Here is a 24228-nt window from a genome sequence, read left to right on the forward strand (position 1 = left end):
ATAATTTCTATTTGTCTCAGCCTCTACCTAAAGATTTTAAGAAATCCTAAGGATGTTAACTTAATGAATAATATATAAAAGTTGCCAATTTGGTCGTTAATGAGGTTTTAATCCTTTTCCTGAATTATGGTAGTGATTTAAGACCCAGAGTGAAGGAACAATCTTGTTAATAGTTATTCTAGATCAGTGCTGTCCAATAAAAATATAATATGAGCCAAAAAATACAAACCACAAATGTAATTTAAAATATTCTGGTAGCCACATTAAAACAGTAAAAAGAAACAGGTGAAGTTAATTTTAATATATTACTTAACATCATATGTCTGAAAGTATCATTTCAACATGTAATTGGTGTAATTAAGATGTTTTAAGTTTTTGGTGTGTGTGTTAGGTCTTCAAAATCTGAGGTGTAATTTACACCTGTACACCTCAGTTTGGACTCACCACATTTCAAGTGCATGTGTGGCTGGTTAGTGGCTGTTTTTTTGACAACACAGTGTTATAGCCTGATATTCAAGTGCTCTAAGGACCAGGAGCTTGTGAGAAATGCAAATCTTGGAATCAGAATTTGAACTTAACAGGTACTCCAGGTAATTTGTATGGATATCAAATTTGAGGAGGGAGTATCCAAGTTCTTTTTCCAGTGAAACCATGCTTTAGATATTTTTGTAACTTTCACATTTCTTTTCTTTTTTTTGGCTGCATCATGTGGCATGAGAGATCTTAGCTCCCCAAACATGGATCAAACCCATGCCCCTTGCTCTGGAACACCAGGGAAGTCCTCACATTTCTAATTCGTATAAATTTTTTCATGTGTCATGCTTCCTGGTTGTCCCTCTCCCCATTTTTAAAGTAACATTTTTTTTCCAGTTATAAAAGCATAACCTGTTTATATAGAAAAATTAGAAACTACAAATAAGAAAAAAAATCACTTGTCATTCCATTAGAGATAACTACTATTGACATTTTGGGTGTTTATCCTTCCAGTCTCTAAAATGTTTATTGCTTAATTATGTAATACATAAATTCTTATAAATAATTCAAACAATAACATATAAAATGAAGTCCCCTCAACTAATATCCCAAATGCAGTCCCCCTCCCCACCCTCAATCCATTCACCTGGTGAAAGATATTTGGGTTGTTTCCAGCTATGGGCAATTATGCATAAAGTTGCTATAAACATTGATTTTTGAGTTTTGGGGTATGTGGGAGACTACTTTCAGAAAACTTTTCAACTGGCTACACTGTACTTCAAAATGTGAATATATATGAATATATATTCACTCATTCAACCAACAAATATTGAACGCTTTCTTTGTATTAGGCAATGAGAATATAGTGAACACAGTGGTGGTCAGTGTTGGTCCCAATCCTCATAGAATTTGTTTTTAATCAAACCTCTGTTAATAGACATTTATTTCCAATTCCCCTATCATAAACAATGAGTTTTAAGATTTCAATTCAGTTATTACTGATCATCTGCTACCTACCCAAAATTTTCCTTGGAGCTTTCAAGGAAAAAAATGACCAACTGGGTAGTCATCTTGGTTGAGTCACCTAACTCTAACCACAGCACTGGTTAGAGGCTGGAGGAAGGAGGGAAAGCAGAGACTAGCCTCAGGCAGCTGTTGCTAGTTAACTCTAGGTTAATGTGGAGGATCTGGATAATCCTTCATCTTCCTAGGCCATGGTTTTCAAACCTTGGTCCACACCAAGATCAGAATCTTGTTAAAGCACAGATTCCTGGACCCCACTTTGATTTAGTATGTCTGGGATGGGCTCATCAATCTGCATTTTTAACAAGTTCCCAGGTGAGGGTAACACTGCTGTTCCCAGGAACACACTTTGAGAACTGTCCTAAGCTATTTCTGGGTGTTTCTGAGTCTGATATCTTAAATGTGGACTCTCCATCAGTGGTTAGGAATTCAGAGATCTATAAGTACCGTATCTTTTTTAAAAAATGTTTTTTTTATGTGGACCATTTTCAGTCATTCAATCTGTTACAATATTGCTTTTGCTGTTTTTGTTCTGGCTTTTTGGCAGTGAGGCAGGAGGGAGTTCAGCTCCTCTACCAGGGACTGAACCCGCACCTCCTACACTGGAAGGTGAAATCTTAGCCACTGGACTGCCAGGGAAGTCCCTGGAAGTAGGTATCTTTGAAGTTACTGGAGAAGTTATTAATTAATGCAGAAGAAATGTCTGTGAGTCTAGAGGCTCCTCTGTGGCATCACCTGACAACTCTAGTTTCTTGGATTTGCTTTCTTTTCTCTTTACTATCTTCATGCAGACTTCGCTGTTATGCTGTTTGGCAGGGGAACCTGTCGTTTGGCACTCTCAGCACCACCAGTACGCACAGTTGAAGGGTTCTTTTGGAGCCCTGTCTTAGTATCAAGCTCCAGAATTTCCTCATCTGGGTTACAGGTGACTGCATTTCTAGCTGCAGGAACCTACTGAAAGCTGCAGGGCGTTTACTTGAGACTTCAGATCGTGTCCACCTCTTTGCTCAGTAATGTCCAACTCTTTGCAAACATCCGGGCTTTAGCCCTCCAGGCTCCTCTGTCCATGGAATTCTCTAGGCAAGAATACCAGAGTGGGTAGCCATTCCCTTCTCCTGGGGATCTTCCTGACCCAGGCATTGAACTTGGGTCTCCTGCGTTGCAGGCAGATTCTTTACCATCTGTGCCACCAGAGAGTGGGCAAGTTCAAATACGGAATTTGTGCGTTTAGTCCCCTCAGAACAGTTTGAATCCAGTTTCACCACTCACTGGCTCCATCTCTAGTTTTTGGAAAATTTCCTCATCTGTAAAACGAGAACTCCTAAATCCTTCAGTTACTGTGAGAACTAACACAGTAACATATGGAAAGTATTCAATACCTTGTTAGCTCAGTACAGGACACACTGTAGAACCCTCTTCATCTACTGGAAACATGGATTGGAGTGAAGTTGTGGTACATCGTGCTGTGGGACCTTCATCAGACTCATCACAAAGGACATGTGGATCTCTGTGTATATAAGGATACTGGCATTACTCCCTCTGGGAAAATGAGGCTCAGTAGTGTTGGGGGCCTGCCCTCAAGTCACTCACCAGCATGCACATGCTCTAGAGGGGATGTAAGATAGGGGCCTACAGAGCTGCCAGGATAAGAGCCTGGAAGAGTAGGAATGTAAGGTCAGTTTGGAAGAGTGAGAGGACAAGTTGGTATGACAAAAGCATTGGAGCTCATCTTCCTGCTTTCATTTGTCATTCCCAGACACTCTAAAAGGTTAATATTACATGTATGTTCACTATAAACATTATTCCAACAACCTGACTTTAGCTTATCTACAGTTCAGTACCCAGGTTTATACTCCAGTTTTACATTTTAGTAGTCAGGAATCTTCGGAGAAGGCAATGGCACCCCACTCCAGTACTCTTGCCTGGAAAATCCCATGGATGGAGGAGCCTGGTTGGCTGCAGTCCATGGGGTCGCTAAGAGTCCGACACGACTGAGCGACTTCACTTTCACTTCTCACTTTCATGCACTGGAGAAGGAAATGGCAACCCACTCCAGTGTTCTTGCCTGGAGAATCCCAGGGACAAGGGAGCCTGGTGGGCTACCATCTATGGGGTCGCACAGAGTCGTACACGACTGAAGCGACTTAGCAGCAGCAGTCAGGAATCTTTTCCTGTTGTCTTAGGCATATCTCAGCCAGTAAAAATAATTTCCCTCTATGCCACAAACTTAAAGAAGAAAATAACCAGAAGCCTTCCTTTAAAAAAGCCTGTAAAATGAAAACTTTAGATACAATAGAGTATTTGTGAAACTTTTTTTTTAAATAAAAAGTCCTTAGAAAAAAAAAGCACAAAAACAAACTCCACTTAGCAACGGAAACAGTAAATAATTTCAGAATGGAATGTACAGTGTGCACTCCCATCCCCCACCTCATACTCCTAGGGTCCTCTGAGTTCCTGCTCCTTTTGGTGAAGACCCATTATGGATATGAATCTTCATTAAGGAGGACCTGACTCTCCTTCTGTACATCCATACTTAGAGGAAGGGAAGATGGGGGCGGGGGTGGTGTTCCCCAGGACTTCGACTGTAAAAGTATTTTCTCACTGAAACGATGTTAAAAGTGATGTGTGGGCTTCCCTTAACTATGAATTAGATAATTACTGAGAGCTAGGCTGAAAAGCTAATAGCCATTTTAAGATTGTTTCTATGAGAAACACATCTGTAGGTCCCCAAATTGGCTAACAACCAACAAACATTTGAAATACAACCTGTTAAAGATGGGGAAATGACTGAACAATTTAAAAAATTTGATTTATACAAATTCTTTCAAGCATGCGGTAAGTCACAAACATTTCCTGAGTCCCTGAATATTGCCGCATTAACAAACATAGTCCCTGTATTGACATCTCACTTAAAGCTCAGACATAACTTGCTTTAGTTTTGCATATGTCTGACATTTTTCGCAATAAAATTAAAATGTTTGAAAAATTTTAAAATAAAAATTACTGCATTCATTTAAAAAAAGACCCTTTCAAACGTAAATTTCAAAAATCCCCAAGGGATCAACCTAGGGCAAAAATGAGAGGTGATATAAGAACCCCTAAAAAGAAGTAAAAACTTAAATTCTGAATTTCCTCCATAATATAGACAGCAAAGCAACTATCAAAATATTGAAAACATTTGAAATAATGGACCTATTTTAAAACCTCCAAAATGTCTTATCACTATTGTTCATAATTAAGAAAGTCTTTTAAATGCTTAAGTAAAAAAAATTCATTGAAATTGATGCCAAAAAAAGGAAAATGAAATTCATCTCTCAGTATATATACCTCTTTAAGATGTAGCTTGATAAGTCTACTAGACTTCCTAAAATGTAATTTTATTAAATTTTATTAAATTCAGAGTTAGATATCCACAGCCAACTAATAAATTTCTGATAACATCTTTCATATCTTTTAAAAAGTATTTTAAAAACCTACAATAGCATGATGTAAAAGAGAGCAATAATTATAGTAGACAAAATTAAATGAAATATGATATGCCTTCTATGTACCTATGAGTTATACAGAATAATCATTACCACAGATGTCCTCAGAGAACAAAGGAGAACAAGAAAGTATAAAGGTGGCGGAAGGCATGGAAGATATTTTCTGTTATCTTCTACTGTGTGGTCTTTCACTGCACTATTCTTTAAACAAAAAAAGGTCTCTGCAAGGGCAAGCCCCGCTTCAAATGTCCCCTTACCCTCCTGACTGGAGAATAATGTGTTTGTGTAGTATATGGTTACACCAGACAAGGCTGTGAACACGTGTGATTTATTCAATGATCCTGTTCTGCTTCCTTTTAAAGATAAAGAATGCATTTAAGTCGATTGTGTATGAGACTGTGGTAATTCCTTAGAAGGCGCCATTCAAACAGAATAATATTACCTTATTTTAAAACACCAAGAACATAGCCATTTCTCGGTCTTCATTTTCTTTCCAGGCAACATCAATTAATACTTTCATTTATTTTAAAAATAGAAACATAAAAAACACAAGTAATTACTTTGAAACAGTTTTAATTTTTCTTTGTAGAAGCAAAACAGTCCTATAAGACATTTACTTTTCAAAAATCCTTATATACAAATAACTGTGTAAGATGGAAGAAACAACTAAAAACAGCATAAACCACCAACACAACAGCTCCTAACAGTAGGCCAGGTCAGGGTGCAGACCTCATGAAAACAAGCTGCTGACCTGCCAAGAACTACAATCCCCAGGGAGCAATCTTGTCCTCTTTAACTTGCTGGGTGGCAGAGCTCAGGGGAATTACTCAAACTACGAAAATCCCCAAGCATGGTCACCTAGGGGGAAATGAGGAGACAGATATGACTTGAGCAGGATAATTATTTTCTTATAGTAACAGTAAAGAAAAGTAAACTTAAGTGGTAAAGGCTGCGTGAGTTACAACTTCAACAGGTAGCTAATTGTGTATTCTCTAGACACAGCATTTGTTAGTGAAGGCAGAACACACAATGTATACTTTGCTACTTGTCTTTCAAATAACAGTCTCTATTCACATTTATTGATTATAGATACATGTAAATGGTATGTAAAATAATAAAAGGATAGCAAACACCAAGGCATACTGTTCTATGTGCAGTTTATTTCACTTAATCCTCACAGTAAATCCTCATAGTAACCCTATGAGGTGAGAACCATTATTATTCATGTTTTACCACACACACAAAAATCTAAGTCATAGGGAATTTAATTGTTTGACCATGATCACACACCTGGAATGCAAAGCTAGGTATTTTGTCTCCAGAGCTCCTGCTTTTAATTTAGCTCCAGTTCTGCCTCATGTAATTGGATTTTTAACCCCATTATCACAGAGCTATTCTTCCAAGACTATAAATTCTGTTTCTGCACTGTGAACTTCCACTTCTCTGAACCATTTTCATCTTCTGCCTCCCAATTCACCTTCTGGTTTCACCTGCTTCTATGAACAACCTGGACCCCTAGTCATTTCAGCTGTGCCCCAAACCCCTCCCAGGCCTCTCCCACACAGGCACACCAAGGTGGCCGCCTGCACTGGCGATCTCTGTTGCTACTGCTGCTTCTCAGCAGCATAGCATTACTACTGACCTGAGAAAAAGTCCTGCTGTTGGTCGGTAAGTGGGCCTCACTACTGCTCAGCAGTCCTTTCACTGACACTGCACAGCGTCCACAGCAGCTGTTCCAAACTTCTTCCAGGATTAAATCCCCCAATGCACCCATCTAGCTCTTTGCAGATTATCTTACCATGGCTTTATTGAAAATTCATCCAAAGTAGGGTTGTCAAAATGCAGGTTGTCAGGAGTTATCTGAATTTCAAATAAATAAGGAAATATAGTTTAGGGTAAATGAGTCCCAAATACTGCATTACAGAAATATTTAAATGGTATTTAAACAATAAAAATAGCAAACTGAGAGCTTATCAAATATTGTATGCCATGCCATGTGTGCTCAGTCATGTTTGGATCTTTGCAACCCTATGGGCTGTAGTCTGTCAGGCTCCTCTGTCCGTGGGATTTCCCAGGCAAGAATACTAGAGTGGGTTGCCATTTCCTTCTCCAGCCAAATACTGTATAGAACATACTTATTACTAAAAACTTGTTCATTGTTTACCTGAAGTTTAAATTTTACTGGGCATCTTGAATTTAATTTGCTAAATCTAATTCAATCAAATTCCTCTCTTTCCATTCCCAGAAGTATTCTTCCTTTTTTTCAAGGGTTAATTCTCTGACCTATGGAATTGATCTTTCTCCTTACTTCACCTTCTTTTTCATCCTACATATTCTTTCGTTTCTCCTTTCAAGCATACTCCTATTAATGGTCCCAGTTCTTCAACCCCATGTGAACCCATGCCTTTACCATGCCACTTTGCAATATCTCTAGAGAGGTGGATTCTATTTCCCAACCCTGGAATCTGGGCCTGGTCACATAACCTGGCCAATGCAATGAGGCAGAAGTGCCAGCATGTCAGTTTGGAATCTAGACCTCAAGAAGCCTTGTATATTTCTGCTTGCCCTCTTAAGACTCATCTTCCAGATAAGAAAGAAAAAAAAAATCAAAGAAAAAACCCACTAATTCAAAAAGATACATGTACCCCAAAGTTCAGAGCAGCATTATTTACAATTGCCAAGTCATGGAAGCAACCTAAGTGTCCATCAACAGATGAATGGATGAAGAAGATGTGGTACCTATGTATGATGGAATACTACTCAGTCATAAAAAAGAATGAAATTTTGCCATTTGCAGCAACATGGATGGATTTTATGTTAAATGAAATAAGTCAGAGAAAGATACTGTATATCACTTACATGTGGAATCTAAAAAACACAACTAGTGAAAATAGTGCAAAGCAGACTTACAGATATAGAGAACCAGTGGTTAACAGTGGGGAGAGGGTGGAGGAGGGGCAATACAGGGGCCAGGAATTAACAGATACAAACCATTATGTATAAAATAAGCTACAAGGATACACTGTACAACACAGGGCATACAGCTAAGATTTTATAATAATTATAAATGAGTATAGCCTTTAAAAATGTGAATCACTATATTGTTCACCTATAATTCACATATATTACACACCAACTGTACTATAATTTTAAAAATACTGCAATGAAAATAAAGCCAAAAACAAAACTCCTCTTCCATCTCCATGAGAAAACACATGTAGGCAAGTCCGAGTCCCAGGAGGATGACAGATATGTGAAATAGAGCCCAGCCTAGAGGAAAGCCCCCAGTAGGCTTTCAGATATATGAGCAAGCCTAGCAGAGATCAGCCAACCCTCAGACACTTGAGCTATAATAATTACTGTCTTAAGCCACTGTGTTTTAGAATGTTTGTTATTCAGCAATAGCTAACTTGAGACATCTATCCCAACTTTCTTTCTTGCACTCCTACTAACCTACTGCAAAAAGTATCCTGTTTGTTTTTTTTTTTAACCTTTGTTCTCTTACCACTTATTTTTGTTATCTGTACCACTTCTCTCTCAATTGAAACCAAAACCTCTTAATGGTCTGTCCAATCACTTTGGCTCTGTCCTCATCCACTTTGGCCTCTATATAGCACCTGACACCTCCGTTAAAATCCCCTGCTCTTGGACTGCACTACTATCAACTTCTTTGATTGTTTCATCTACTTCAGGGGTTTACCTTCTCTTACAGTCTTCTGGGAGTTTATTCATGCCCCCCCAACCCCCCCCCCCCGCCCCCCCGCAAAGCAACTTGACTCACACCTTTATCTCCACCCAAACTCTCTTCTAAACTGTAGTTCAATTGGTTCTCAAACCAATGCATTAGAATCACCCAGAGGGCTTACTGATATTCAGATTGCCAGGGCCCTGTTCCTCAAGTTTCATATTCAGTTAGTCTGGGGTGGGGCCTGAGAATTTACATTTCTAACAAGTTCTTCGGTAATGCTGATACATCACTTTGAAAACCACTCTTCTGGTTTCATATTTCTAACTAACAGTCTCCACCTGGTTATCCACAGGTGACTCAAAGGTCACATACAGTGTCAATTAGAGGGTTTGTTTATTGTAAGCCCTAGGAACCAATTTGGGCTAACTACAGCAAAACAAGAATTAGGGAGTTCACAGAATCAACGTGAAGGCTGGTAAACCATGTTCCAAATAAGACAGGAACAAGAAAAGAGACTACTTGACAGTAGAAGCATTACCTCTAAGTCAGAAGAAGTAAACAGTGTTTCTTGTATTCTTAAGTCTCTCTGTTCAAGATTCATTCCAAATGAGAGTCCTTTACCCAACCCTGAGTTGTACCAGGGCAGCGATAGAAAAGATTATGGTGGAAGTAGCCACAAAGGACTCCTCTTCTTTCTTACTTAGTTTAGACCCTCCTAATCAAGCAGGTGGATTACTACAACAACCTCTTAACTGGTTTTCTTGCCCCTAATCTAACCTTCAGTTCATTCTCCTCATCTTCACATCATCTTCAGTTATCTCTTTAAGACATGTCATTTTCTTCTTTGCCTTGTCTGGTGTAGTGTTCCTATCTTAAGTAATAAATTACTTCTCTTTATGTGCAAGTGGTTGGGATACTTTTACCTCAGCAGACTCATAAAATGGAAAAGTAGTTTTAGAAGGTAGGGAAATATGTTCTATTGTAAAATGAGGATCTAATTCCCTAGTAACTAGCAAGGATCTAATTCCCTAGCAAGGATCAGAAGTGGTCCCAAAGGTCTGCATCAGGACCCCTCCAGGAGCCTTTAAGAGATCAGTATCTCATGAGACTAAAGACAAGGACCTAGCCCTCAATTGTATTACCAGCACCGGACTCAAAACAGGCACTTAATGAAATCATCTCCAGGCCCTCCTTACTTTAGGTTAGTATATGTTTTAGCCTCCTGACTGACTTCCTGGTCTGTAGTCTCTGCCTGCCTATCTCCTTACTACCAAATCCTTCCTGTATAGCAATGCTAAATCAAACCCATCATTTCCTGCTCAAAACTATCAGACTCCCCAAAACATGCTTGCCAACTATAAACCTCTCAGTATTCAAAGCCTTCCATAATCTGGTTTCAACCTACTTTTCTAGGCTTTCTTCCACTTGTTACTTACACTGTCAATCTTGTCTAGACAAACAAGTTTTTCTCAATAAACCCTTTTCTGTTCTTATCGGTTTGGTTCCACTTTTTGAAACGTGTTTGTCCCATGGTGTATACTCTACCCTACCCTACCTTCAAAGTCTAGGTAAAATGTGTCAGTATGTGTGTGTGTGCCAAGTTGCTTCAGTTGTGTCTGATTCTTTGTGACCCCATGGACTATAGCCCGTCAGGCTACTCTGTCCATGGAATTCTCTAGGCAAGAATACTGGAGTGGGTTGCCATGCCCTTCTCCAAGGGATCTTTCCAACCCAGGGATCAAACCTGGGTCTCTTATGCCTCCTGTATTTGCAGGCAGGTTCTTTACCACTCACTAGCACCACCTGGGAAGTCAGTGTTCCTAACCTTTTTTAATCCATGACTCACATTTCAGGTTCTTTTGGACATGCCCTCTTGTACGACATACCTGTTAACTCCCGAGTTAAGGATCTTTCTATTTGGAACTTTTTCAAACTAATGTCTTGTTTGTATAAATACTTCATGAGTTAAACACATACTATCTTAAACTTCATTATAAGCTTGTGTTATTTGTTTTACCGGATTTAAAGAGCATTAAGAAGCTTTCTATTACTACTTAATTTTCTGTATTTCCCAGAAACTACTCCTGTGTCTTACACATAGTAGTGGTGATTATAATCTGTTACATAAATGGATGTTTATAATATGGGGCTAGTGTTTGGTACTGATCCCTTATAGAAAGCAGCCAGTGGCTGCATCAGGAATTCCTGAACTGCTGGAATCAAGGGATGTAAGTCTTGGTGTTCGGAACTAGAAGCTGAGTCTAAAACCAAAGATGATCAGGTTGTAGTCAGATGCCAGGAGGCCAAACACAAACATCAATTAAAAAGATCCAAAGGCCAAACCTGAGACAATGTGTAGAGCAAATGGTATGGAGTAAGGCAAAGGAAAGTAGAAAAAATAATAGGTTAATAACAAGTGGATGGGGATCCGGGATAGTAGACTTCTTTAGGGGCTTATGCATAGCACTTACCAAATCAAAATGAGTGGTTTGTTGGTAGAATGGAGTTGCCTAAGAATCAGAAGTTGGGGTGGCAGCCATTTATCATTTCTAGCAAAGAAACACATACATGGAAATAAATTTATAATTGCAAACATAGTGAAATATAAATCAATTTTGAGAGATTTAATTTGAGCTCCATTTTCTTGCTTCTGCCTTATCTCCTTAATTTCATAGTTTTGCACAAGATTACATACAAGTTCTAATGTATTTTTTTCCTTTATATTATGGATAGAGAAAAACATTTTTAAGAGATATAATATAGTACTCAATATCAAATACAAAAATTCAGAAAAAAAATTTTGCTATATTTTTTAGATTTTTAAAAGCTACAATAAGAAAATGGTACCTAATAAGTGACAAATAGGAAAGCCTGGTGCGCTGCTGTCCATTGGATCACAAAGAGTTGGACATGAGTTAGTTACTGAAAAACACGACCCTAATAACCACTGATTTTCCTACATTGACTGTTCTCAGCCTGGAAAATTCTAAGAAGTTTCACAAAGGTTTAAAAAATTTTTTTAACATAAAACAAAAAATCCTAATTATCAGAAAGGCCTATTTTATTATTGAGAGCTCTAAAGAGTTTAATGCCGACAGCTACCTTTCCTTATCAAGCGCTTGTTTTGTTTGCCTGTCAGCCTGTGCGGCTGAGTGGAGCAGCTCTCTGCCACACAGTGTTTTCTTATACTAATTAGCAGCAAGCATGGTGGCAAAAACTAATGTCCACATGAAATGCACAGCAAAATTCACTTTAAATTCTATTGTAAACATGCAGTAGTCCTTGGCATGAATTGTAAAATAAATTTTGTTTTGAATTAAATGCTGAAAAAGTATACTTTTAAGACCTATATTATCCTTTCTGATATTGCTGAGACAAGGATAAACTCCCATATTAATTTCTTTAAAAGTCAGTATTTGGCAAACAACATAAAAGAATAGGAAGATGACTTACCAAAGAGCTAGGTGGATCCCACATACTCTTTGGAGTTTTAGGCAAGTTACTTATTCTAAATCTCAAATTTCCTCATCATAAAATCTAAAGACCTGAATTAGCTTAACGGTTCTTTAGAGGAAGAGGCATTAGAACTTGGTATTTCTGACTTGGTAGATGTGAGAGGGGAGAGTCTGGGTAAGTGTGACTTTACAATACTTCATGGTAGATGTGAGAGGGGACAGTCTGGGTAAGTGTGACTTTACAATACTTCATGGGTGATCCTGATACATATTACTGGGTTAAGAACCAAAGGACTAAACCATTTCATGGGTCTCTGCAATTCTAAAACTCTATTTGTTATGTTCAATCAATGGAATTTTAATAGCTCCCAGCTTTCATCATTGTTCTCTTCTTAATGAATATATTTTAGGTAAATCCAAGTAGTCTCTAGTTGTTATAACTCCGGGCCAGAGGCCTAAGGCTCAGCTCACTTGAGTCATTTCATTCTTGCCTTTCCCAGCTTCCCCTTTCCACCATTTCTTAATGAAGTGTATTTCAGGTAATAAAGAAGCTCTAATTATTACTAATATTGTTGTTGTGTAGTTGTTCAGTTGTGTCTGACTCTTTGTGACCCCATGGACTACAGCACGCCAGGCTTCCCTGTCCTTCACTATCTCCCTGAGTCTGCTCAAACATGTACATTGTGTCAGTGATGCCATCCAAACATCTTACCCTCTGTCGCCCCCTTCTCTTCCTGCCCTCCATCTTTCCCAACATCAAGGTTTTTTCCTGTGAGTTGGCTCTTCACATCAGGTGGCCAAAGTATTGGAGCTTCAGCTTCAGCATCAGTCCTCCCAATGAATAATTTATTATTCTAAGTTATGAATAATAGCGTATAGTTACTGGGTGCTTACCAGTTCTAAGGTATTAACTCATTTAAAACACATAATTCAATCTTCTGCCAATGCAAGAGACACAGGTTCAATTCCTGGGTCAGGAAGATTCCCCTGGAGAAAGGCAGAGCAACCCACTCCAGTATTCTTGCCTGGAAAATCCTATGGACAAAGGGGCCTGGTGGGCTCCATCTACAGGGTTGCAAAAAAATCGGATACAACTTAGTAACTAAAACAATTCAATCCTCACAATCACTCTGTGAGGTAGGAACTTAGTATTATCATCTGTATATCATGGACGGGAGAACTGAGGTACAGAAAGTAATCTGCCCAAAATCACAGAGCAGGGACCTAGGGAAGCTGGGTTGTAGAGTCTGAATTCTTAACCATGCTGCCACTCAATAAACAAGTATATGTACAAACATACACATTGCTGTTGCCCATCCATGCAGCACTGCTTTCCCTCCTACTTCAGGGGGAAAGGGAGTGTGTTCTTAGAAATTTGTGGGATCAGAAATGATGGAAAGGGGAAGCTGGGAAAGGCAAGAATAAAATGAATCAAGTGAGCTGAGCCTTAGGCCTCTGGCCCCAAGTTACAACTGGAGACTACTTGGATTTGCCTCTAAAAGGGTAAGGATCATAGTAGTGATTTCCCTTCCATTATCATTTCATTCCATAATGTTTGAGACTGTTCTTTTTGACTATTCAAATATTAATTTTAAAAACACTAAAAATTTACCTTATTGGATAGACAAGACCCCAAACTATAAAGTAAAACAGGAAAGTAAGTACAAAAGCTAAATTTGAGGATCAGAAAGAGGTTAATGTAATTGAAATGATTCAGCCTAATACTACTTTTGGGTATACAAAGAATTTATAATATTGTATCTTGGTTTATGAAGCACGAGGTTCAGATGGGTAGAGACTAATACATTATAAAGAAAACATTCTCTTCCCAATAGTATGGATAGAGAATGATCTAGTCAGGACTGGAGGTCCTGAATTTAGTGTTACCGACAAAGTGACAATTCAGCGTTACCAATAAAGGTGAATTTATTGCACTGACAAGTCTGTCTACTCAAAGCTATGGTTTTTTCAGTAGTCATGTATGGATGTGAGAGTTGAACACATAAAGAAGGCTGAGCACCGAAGAACTGATGCTTTTGAATTGTGGTGCTGGAGAAGACTCTTAGAGTCCCTTGGATTGCAAGGAGATCAAACCAGTCAATCCTAAAGGAAATCAGTCCTGAATATTCATTGGAAGGACTGATGCTGAAGCTGAAACTCCAATACTCTGGAAACCTGATGCAAAAAACTGACTCACTGGAAGACCCTGATGCTGGCAAAGATTGAAGGCAGGAGGAGAAGGGGATGACAGAGGACTAGATGGTTGGATGGCAGCACCAAGTCGATGGATATGAGTTTGAACAAGCTCTCGGAGTTGATGACGGACAGGGAAGCCTGGCATGCTGTGGTCCATGGGATCGCAAAGAGTCGGACATGACTGAGCGACTGAACTGAAGTGCCAATATGCACAGCAGTTATTTTTCTCTATCTGGGTGCACTCAGCAACCTGGGAGCAGACACCTAGTTAAACTGGTGTTTTCCCAGGTGATACCAAGGCAACATAGCAAAGGAGACATGGTTCCTGGCAAGAGTGATAATTTAAAACAGAACGCAGCAGGAGACAAAAGAAGTGAAGGCAGAAGGCTGATAGGGAGAAAGATGTGAAGTCTCTGGAATGGAGTTCCCAACTCAGAGAAACCTGAGAAGGTAGAGGCTGCAGCGGAGTTGGGAAGAGCACTGGAAATGAGATATCAGGGAACTGAGAATTGCCGTTAGGATGAAAGTTCTGGATGAAAGAAGTTAGGATGAAAGTTCTGGCCAGATGTGAAGTCTATATTTCTGAAGTCAGAGGAGAAACATATTGGGTGTATGACGAGATTCTCAATGTGGCAACAGAAGTGAGAGGCTGAAGATCACATCAAGGAACTCTGAGGTTGGTGCTAGGAAGCTGTCTCTTTGGGTGATGAATTTTCTCAGGATGAGGGCAGGAACGCAGGTAAAGAGGAAGATGTAGCCAAGTGTCACGGTCATTAATAAATTAAGTTTTGAAAGACCCTGGATATGCTTAGTACAGGGGACTGGATATTCTAGAAAGGTATATTTCTTCTTATTTATATGAGTTTTCAGTTAAGAACAGTTCATATTAATGCAGAAGCAGCAGCTTAAGAAAAATGAGTAATGTTTCCCCTCATTCTTAAGACTAATCTTTGCTGTACTTTTAAACTTGGCAAGAACCTCTGCTTCACATTTTGAAAAATATTCAGCTGTGCCGAGTGTTAGCTGCAGCATGCGTGGTCTTTGATCTTAGCTGTGGCATGTGGGATCTGGTTCCCCAACCAGGAATCGAACCCAGGGCCCTGAATCGGGAGAGTGGAGTCTCAGTGGATCATCTGGGAAGTCCCGTATTTTTATCCTAAGGCTAGGTCTGCTAAAGTCGAATGGAAAATGAAATTACTTGCTAGTTTAGGCAAAAACAAAAAAACAACAAAAAAAACACACCTCAGTTCTGTCATAAATTTGTGGAAGTAAATGTTTTAAAAACAAATTACAACTCAACTGCCCTAGTTCTGGTTTGAAAACATCTGGTGAGACCTCTGGGTAGTTTCCCACTGCTGCTGCTGCCCACTACTCTTTTTTTTTTTTTTATAGTGAAAACTTTTATATTTGGAATTAGCCAGCTGGACTCAGTTTAGATGATGCCAATTTTGTTGGCAACATCCAAAGCATCATAGTCAGGAGCCAGTCGAACATATGCCTTCTTCTCTCCATCAGGCCTGATCAGAGTATTGACCTTAGCCACGTCAATGTCATAGAGCTTCTTCACAGCCTGTTTAATTTGGTGCTTGTTGGCCTTGACGTCCACAATGAATACCAGTGTGTTGTTGTCTTCTATTTTCTTCATGGCTGACTCGGTGGTGAGGGGGAATTTGATGATGGCATAGTGGTCAAGTTTGTTTCTCCTAGGGGCGCTCTTCCGAGGGTATTTGGGCTGCCTCCTGAGCCGCAGTGTTTTGGGCCGCCGGAAGGTGGGCGACGTCCAGATCTTCTTTTTTTTGTGGCTGTGGACACCTTTCAACACTGCTTTCTTGGCCTTCAAAGCCTTTGCTTTGGCTTCAGCTTTAGGAGGAGCAGGGGCTTCCTTCTTCGCCTTCGGCGCCATCTTCATGAAAAGCCCACTACTCTTTTTTAAAAAAACTTTTTTTAAAGATATAAACACACACACACAAAGGTTTGTTACAATCTTGAAGGAACAGGTTGGCATGTTATTTACCAACAGGCTGACCTTTACACAAACAACCCCTGCCTTCAACAAGCTGAAATTACTGTTATTGATGCCTTCAGAATATTGTCTGCTTCAGAGACCAGCAAGTTTTGTCCAAGTCATACAGAAGTGGCTATATTGGACACCATTTTGTCAGCAAATGGTGCAATGAAGAGGGCAGGGGAAAATTATTTCTGCAGTACCAACCATATGTGTAATACTGTGCAAGGAAAAAAAGGAAATGTCAAAATGTCAAGAAACCTACAATTTATTGCTCAATTACATAATACTTTAGCACGGAGCTAGGTCTTACATTTTTTGAATCACCCTCGGCATCTAATACAGGACTTTATAGATATCAACAAGAAGTTAACAAAAAGTTAAAACAATACAAAATGCTTAGAAGGAATAAAATACACGCTTAATATAGGTGACCAGGAGAAAACAGCTAAACTTGTGTCATTACTACCTATGAAAAATCTTGCTTCTCATTTTAAGCATGTACTGACACAGGAAGGTCCCTATTGTTACCCTTACTGTTACCCAGGTAACTCCTCTTCCTCCTTAAATATTAACTTAGAGTCATATTTCTCAAGAAAGTCTTTAAGCTTCTCTCTAGACTAAGTTGAACAGCTTTGCCATGTGAGAATGGCACCCTGTTCTTCTGAAGTATTTGGTCATCTCAAATGATCTGTTTAATAGCTGTCTTTTCCACTAGACCAGGGATCAGTAAGCAATAGCTCATGGATCAAATCCAGCCCCACTGCCTGTTTTTTAAATAAAGTTTTATTGGAATTCACTCTTTCATATATGTGTGAATCATGATTGTTGTTGTGTTTCTGTGGCAAAGTTGAATAGTTTGTGAGAGAGACCATATGGCCTGAAAAACCTAAAATTTATCTGTCCCTTTATAGGAAAACTTTGCTTAACCCTGCACTAGACTATAAGAATGAAGGCTGAAATCATGCCTGTCTCTTTCACTTCTATATTCCTAGTACCTAGCATAATAACTGGCACCTAAGTATTTTTGGACTAATTTCAACCTCAAGCTTTAACCCATTTTATCAGTGATAACGCATGAGATCACATTAATTGGCCTGTGTTTATAACAGCATTATAACCACTGCTTATCCAGATAATGATTGTAGTATTCTAGTTGGGGTCGGGGGTGGGGGGAACAAAAATTAAATAATACACAAATGAATGGGTTATTGCAACCAGAGGTAAGTGCTATGGAAAAAAAAAACACACAGTACAATTAGAGTGTGTAACAGAGAAACATAATCAAATACAGAGTTTGGGAAGCCCTCCATAAGTGATCTTTGACCTGAAATTTAAACAGTAAACTAACTAGGGAAAAGAGGTGGAGAGTGAACGAACAAACCAGGCAGAAAGAAAATCACATACAGTTCTCTCTTCTTTGGAGAGGAAGAACATGGCATGTATGGAGAACTGATGCTCCTGTCAAATAATAAACAGTAAATTACTGCAAAGTTAAGAGTAGGATCCAAAATGGAGCTAATCACTGTGATATTTATAACATTATATTTGAAACATTCTGTTCCTGACCAACAGTAGGAAAATGGAAGCTATTGTTAAGTCCCTGACACAGTGTATTCTGCATCCATTAGAATAATGTATACAAAGAATTCTCATTTGCATGGAAAATGTTTCTGCCTCAATGTAAAGTGAAAAAAAGAACCCAAGAGAGTATTTCCATTATGTAAAGTATTTATTGAAAAATTTTCTAGGGAAAAAATGGACTAAAATGTTAATCATAACTGCCTTTGGGTGGGATTGAATGTCCTATATTTTATGCTTTTTCATATTTTCTTTCCTATGCATTTCAAGATCCAACCAGTCCATGCTGAAGGATATCAGCCCTGGGTGTTCTTTGGAAGGAATGATGCTAAAGCTGAAACTCCAGTACTTTGGCCACCTCATGCGAAGAGTTGACTCATTGGAAAAGACTCTGATGCTGGGAGGGATTGGGGGCAGGAGGAGAAGGGGACGACGACAGAGGATGAGATGGCTGGATGGCATCACTGACTCGATGGATGTGAGTCTGAGTGAACTCCGGGAGTTGGTGATGGACAGGGAGGCCTGGCGTGCTGCGATTCATGGGGTCACAAAGAGTCGGACACGACTGAGTGACTGAACTGATTTGAACATTTCAAATCTTTAAGATTAGAGAAACATATTTTACTGAAATAAGGAAACACAAGTGTTGGTCTGTGACCTACACATCTGACAGTAAATAGGCTCTCCTGGCTCTTGGAAAGGGGATGTAAATTGAGGATCAAAACCCAGGAGAGTTCACTGTCAATAACAATTAGTGGAAGTTCTCCTGGAGTGTGATTTAAGCTGTGCAGTGGGGACTTTGGGGCCAGGGAAAACTACCCTGAGATATGTCCACAGACATTTGCTGGTAAGATTTTGTATTTTGATTAAACTGAGAACTTAAACTAACCTTACTTATTATATAGGTTTGGTTTTTTCCGGCCTAGGCATAATCCATTGGAAATGCCCCAATATTAGTTCTGGATATGTAATTTAGATGAGGGTCCTGGAGAGCACAAGCATCAGTTCTAATATTACTCTATTCTGAAAGCTTCTTTTTGTTTCTCAAACATCTTCTTTAATTTATAGGCTCATTGGTCTCTCCCTTAAAACTACTACTGCTAATTTATGGAAGTAGAAGAGTTGAAAGTTGTTTTCTGAAAGTTCTGTTTCTCCCTGTGACTGAAAAGATTAACTGGTTAAAAAGATAAGAACAGAGAGAAATTCAGCTCTCACCACAATGATTAATTTTACTGTCCTTCAGTTTTTTTTTTTAAAGAAGAGACATAAAACTCCATTCTTTTATAAAAAAATATTTTATTAATCATTCAGGCAATACATATTTATGTACCTATCTTATACCCAGATGGCTGCTGTGAATAAATTGGGGGAAACCTGCATGAAATCTTTTTCAGAGAGTGAGCAGTCGATGGCAACTGTCTCCAGAGTTTGCTATATTTACTTAGTTCTTCTAAATCCCTTCCGGGAGGAAATGAGTTTCTTTTCCATCATGGTTTCATAGAGACCAGACACTATGAAGGACTGAGTAAAAATTTCCCTTAGAAAAGATCAACTACCATTTATATGCAAGTGACACATAAAATTCACTGGTCCCCTTTAAATTTTCATTCCCAAATGTTTGCTTCATCACAAAGGTCATTCGTATTATTTGTCTGACAATGGGAAAAAAAGATCACCACAATTCTGCTCTCCCAGGTATGAGAATTTTGAAATCTTTTAAACTCAACTCTGTATTTTGCTCTGCTTGCGAATCCAAAGCAAAAATTGCACGTGACCTTTCCTAGATCTGTAATGATCATGGTTCCTAGCTGCAGACAGCAGAGTCCACTCCAGGAGTTCAGTAGACAGAAGTAACTCCTCTTTGGGGGCATTTAGAAATATATGGGGGCATTTTTATCACAGCGGAATGTAGTGCCCAGGGGTCAGGGATGTTAAATATCCTGTACAATAAAGAATTGTTTCATCCAAAATATCAGGAGAATCCCCCTTGAGAAACACTGAGCTCAGGGTCAACTTCATGGGCATGCAAACTGTGCAGTCATACAGGGTCCACTGCTTGGTTTAATGCTCTGCAGTTACCATGCTGAAAATCTTAATACTTTTATGTTTGAATGTCTGTTTTATAAAAGAAGTCAGTGGTACAATGGATCATACAGGCAAGTAGAGGAGGCAACCTGTTTGTCTTTTTCCTTATACCCAGTTTGCATACATCAGTATAATGCCTCACAAGGATTATGATGAACCTAAGTAGTACAGGAACTCAGAGAGTTACAAAGTGGCTACAAGGCAAGCATGTTACATTAGTGACTGATTTAGTGGAGGCACTGACAGTTCTAAGAGGCAATGCTTTCCATTTCAACCAGAAGTTGTGTCAGGTACAGAAAGAAGACAGTGGCATCCTAAGACACACACGTGACCAAATAACTCTATCATATCCTTTCTTGTGTGTGTTACTTTCCTGTATGACTATTTTCACTGAAAATGATGACACAGAAGGAAGGGGAAAGATAGGGCAACCCATAGTTACTTTCAGTTCAGTCCTTCCTTACTAGGCTGTGCTCATATCAAGAAGGGAAAGAAAAACAGCTGAGATGATTGTATGCTGTATTTACACTGCTCTGAAAAGCACAAAATACATGCTTGTGGGATGTACAAACTACAAAATATGAACTGTGTAATTTTGGTGATTTTGTGTATGAGTTAAATGCTCTTATATTTGCATCTATAAATGGCACTGCACAATTAAAGATAAATGATAAAATTCATCCTAATAATCTAAAATTCTAATTTTTATATACTCAGAATGTCATTAAAACACAAATTAAAAAAACAGCACGACAAGTTGAGGGAGAGATGACAAAAGAAAGAAAAAGCCTTATATTTTCAGTACATGTAATGGCAATTTTTTTCCTGCTTTGTGAACAGGGGCCCTACATTTTTCATTTTGCTCTGGGCTCAAAAAACTGTGTAGCTGACTGTGACTGAGCTAGTTTAAGCAGCAAGGGATTAAAGGATAGTACTTAGCTCATAGATCTCTGAGAGGACCAAACAATACATCGCTAGAAACAACATCCAGAAAAAAACCACCCCAGGAAGAACATTCATCCCACATCACATTGCTATTCTAGCAGAAACCCACCGTAGCACCACTTGCCACAGCACCTATGACTCCCAAAACGGATGCCAGAATTCCTCCCCAGCTACTCAGAAGAATCAGACACCTCTGCCATGGTGTTTGCCAGAAAATCCCATTGCCCTGAGTGCAGCTGAGGCATTGTGTTGCTCATTTTCAGTTCTATGTCTTGAATGGGCGCATTTGATTGCTGGAAACTAGGTCGCATGGAGTGAAAGGCCAAAGCTAGCTGGTAATTGTCAGCTTCTTCTCCAACTAACTCCCCATTCAGTGAAACCACTTTGATAGATTGGGAGTATTCACACAATGAAAATTGGTCAGTACTAGAAATCAGGGTCTTTCCCCTCCTCCAGCCATCCTTAATGACTTACCAGCACACCACTTATCCATGCCAGTACTCTAGTTGCAAGGCAGTGTTGAAACAGTATTTTACAATTTTCTAACTTCTAAAGTACAGAAAAGCAAGCTAGAAGGGGGTTGGATAAGTGTTGAGTAAGCCATCTTATAATATCTGCCAAAAAATTATGGTATCCATTGCTTTCTGTTCTAGATTATAAATTGCTAAGAGGCAGATGCTAATAGACATTGAACAGTATTAGTATAGAAGGCTGAGCAGGCTTTTACTAAAGGCATGACATGATGAGCATAGGTCAGTGAACTAGAAGAGATGATCAAATGTTCATTGATATGACTGTAATACATTTCTGTGATGCTAGACTATAAAACCTCTAAGAGCAGGAAACATGTCTGCTTTCTCACTATATCTCAAATCATTTGGCAAATAGTCACTTAACAGTAACAACTAAAAAAGATGCTTTACAGTTATTGAGTATAGAGTTCAATTTCGGCATTTCTCATATTGTATGTAGGTAAGAGTTCCAAATGATTTTACTGTTTTCAGATGAGTTAAATATCTGGACGTCAAAGTTCATTTTGATACTTTCACATACATTATGTCATATAATATCCCATAAAAGTTCAAACAGGAATTATTCTCCATTTCATAGATGAGGAAAGAACCCCCCCAAAACAGTTATCTTTCCAAACTCATTTACCTAGTAAATGATGGTTTTTCATTCTCTAACTCAAGAGTCCAGAGCTCTTTCTTACCTCTGAAGAATATATTTATAAAACACATTTGACAGTGATTAATTAGGGAAGTATTGTCAGGCTTTCAATCTGACCATTAATTTAATTACATGCAACTGGACACAATATCCTAATTTCATGCTGCAAATATTTTTCTTCAAGAGTGAACATTCCTTCCTTGGAGTTCTAGAAGGATCTGAATGGTGGTTGCAATTGCCTTTTCTTAAAGTAAATGATGTTGATTTAAGAGGTAGGAGGAAAGAAAACATTTTCTAGAAATAGCTTATCTGTGAACTTGATGGTTGCTAATTGTTTAGTCACTAAATTGTGTTCAACTCTTGTGACCCATGGACTGTAGCCCACCAGGCTCCTCTGTCAATGGGATTTCCCAGGCAAGAACACTTTTACCTTTTTCTAGTTAGGAATAGTATAAATATTTATGGATTTACTAGATTGTAATATAGTACAGGCATTCATGATTTTATATTACCGAAGAACCACAACAGTGGTGGGTGGAGTTGCTAACAATACAGATTTCCAGGTCCCATCCCTCAAAAATGTGATTTAGTAAGGGCCAAGCTATTAAATCTTTTTTCAAAATATTAAAGAACACTCTAGTGGCATAGAATACTGTGAGAATCACTGGTACTGTGCATCTGATATTCAGTTTGTACAAGATATTTTTCCAGAAATTGCATTTTGTATGGTAGTCCTTTTTAAAAATCACTTCCATTGCCTTCTAAAACTTAAATCAACTTAAGAGATTTTGCCTCTTAAAATACTAGGTAATTTTCTGGATATTAGTAGAAATCTTGCAAGATATGTTTATAATCATGCTCTGAGGTTGAAAACGCAGGCTAATTTCATGTGGTAATCAGTCTCCAATTCCCTGGAGCACAGATTCTTATTAGCATTGTATGTCATGGAATTTACAGACAGCTTACCAGTGCTCTGTCCCTTTGAGCTTTCTGGTTTTCCTACTTTGAGAACCACAGTATTTCCAAACGAGGATCTCTCTCACAACACTTCAAATATATAGCAACCTATTAACCATTAAAATACACCTGGAAATACATGTGTGAAAGAATGATCTCTAATTTGGATAGACTGAAAATGACTGTCAAAAGTCCTAATTCAGTGGTATATTTCAAACTTGAAACCACGGTTTTTGCCGTCTACTGCTTAAATAATTTTGCTGGGAAGAAACTTATAAAATTTTAAGGGAAAACTCTCGTTTCACAGATGAGCAAACTGAGGCCCCGAAAAAAACCCAATTTGTCCAAGGTCACGCCCAGTGTTAGTGACCAAGTCAGACAAAAACCTAACGGTTCCAATATCATGGACAACCCAGCTGCATCGCTTACTACCCTCTTTTCCCCCCTCGCTTTCACAACCGCACCCCTCCTTTTTGGATTTAGTTGTTCTGTCTAACGGTCCTTCCCTTTTGCTTTCTGGCCTTAGGCTAGTAAACCCTCACACAAACCATTAATGAGTAACACTGGGAGTCCACATCTGATGCGGTGACTTTCATGGGCCTTTTTCTTTGGCCAAAAATTTCGCTGAAGGGCTCTTAATCCTATATTCCGCTGGGGAAGGGAGGGGAGGAGGGAGGTCACTGGGAACTGACAAGTCCTTACATGTCCAGGCGCGCGCCCGGGACGCAGCCTGCGGGCCCCGGGACGAAACCAAGGAAGGATATATATACTACGGCGAGAGGGAAGCAAAGGGGCGGGAGAAAAACACCGCTGTGGGAAATCCCTGTGCACTGGATCTGCCAACCCCTGGCAAAGATGAGCAGAGCCGAGCATGAATAAATCTCATTAAGCGGCCGGGTGCAGACACTGCAGAGCGGCGGCGGAGGAGGAGGGGGCCCGGCGTCTCGCACGTTCGGGAGGGAACGGCGGGGCGGCCCTTTTATAGGCCGAAGCCCGCGCTCGCGCGCCCCCGCCCCTCGCGCCGCCCCTGGGCCACGCGCGAGGCCGAGGCGTTACCTGAGAAGGGCCGGCTGGGTCCGCCGCCCCCGCCTCCCGCGAGGCCGCGGCGGCACGAGATCTGCGCCTCGCCTTCCCCCCCCGCCCCGCTCCTGCGGGCGGGTTTTC

General features: G+C 39.4%; 1 protein-coding gene, 1 long non-coding RNA gene and 1 pseudogene across 5 annotated transcripts in view; all 3 read right to left on the reverse strand.

Annotated features, from left to right (window-relative positions):
- The window catches only part of LOC113898713 (gametogenetin-like), a 55214-nt gene that overhangs the window by 30156 nt on the left and 830 nt on the right, over window positions 1-24228 (reverse strand). The window lies entirely within an intron of this gene.
- Window positions 5539-24212, reverse strand: LOC113898244. 3 transcript variants are annotated; one of them, XR_003512587.1, is made up of 4 exons: window positions 24121-24212; window positions 11142-11219; window positions 6625-6842; window positions 5539-5840 (listed from the first exon to the last, which is right to left on the reverse strand). It is a non-coding gene; the product is annotated as an uncharacterized LOC113898244 (long non-coding RNA). The 3 variants fall into 3 exon arrangements; XR_003512588.1 differs by lacking the exon at window positions 24121-24212 and adding an exon at window positions 13020-13060; XR_003512586.1 differs by lacking the exon at window positions 24121-24212 and adding an exon at window positions 12838-12878.
- LOC113898243 lies at window positions 15696-16248 on the reverse strand (annotated as a pseudogene). The gene has a single exon (XR_003512585.1). The product of XR_003512585.1 is annotated as a 60S ribosomal protein L23a pseudogene (transcript).

Source organism: Bos indicus x Bos taurus, chromosome 9 (genome assembly GCF_003369695.1).
Source record: "Bos indicus x Bos taurus breed Angus x Brahman F1 hybrid chromosome 9, Bos_hybrid_MaternalHap_v2.0, whole genome shotgun sequence".
Classification (NCBI taxonomy): Eukaryota; Metazoa; Chordata; class Mammalia; order Artiodactyla; family Bovidae; genus Bos; species Bos indicus x Bos taurus.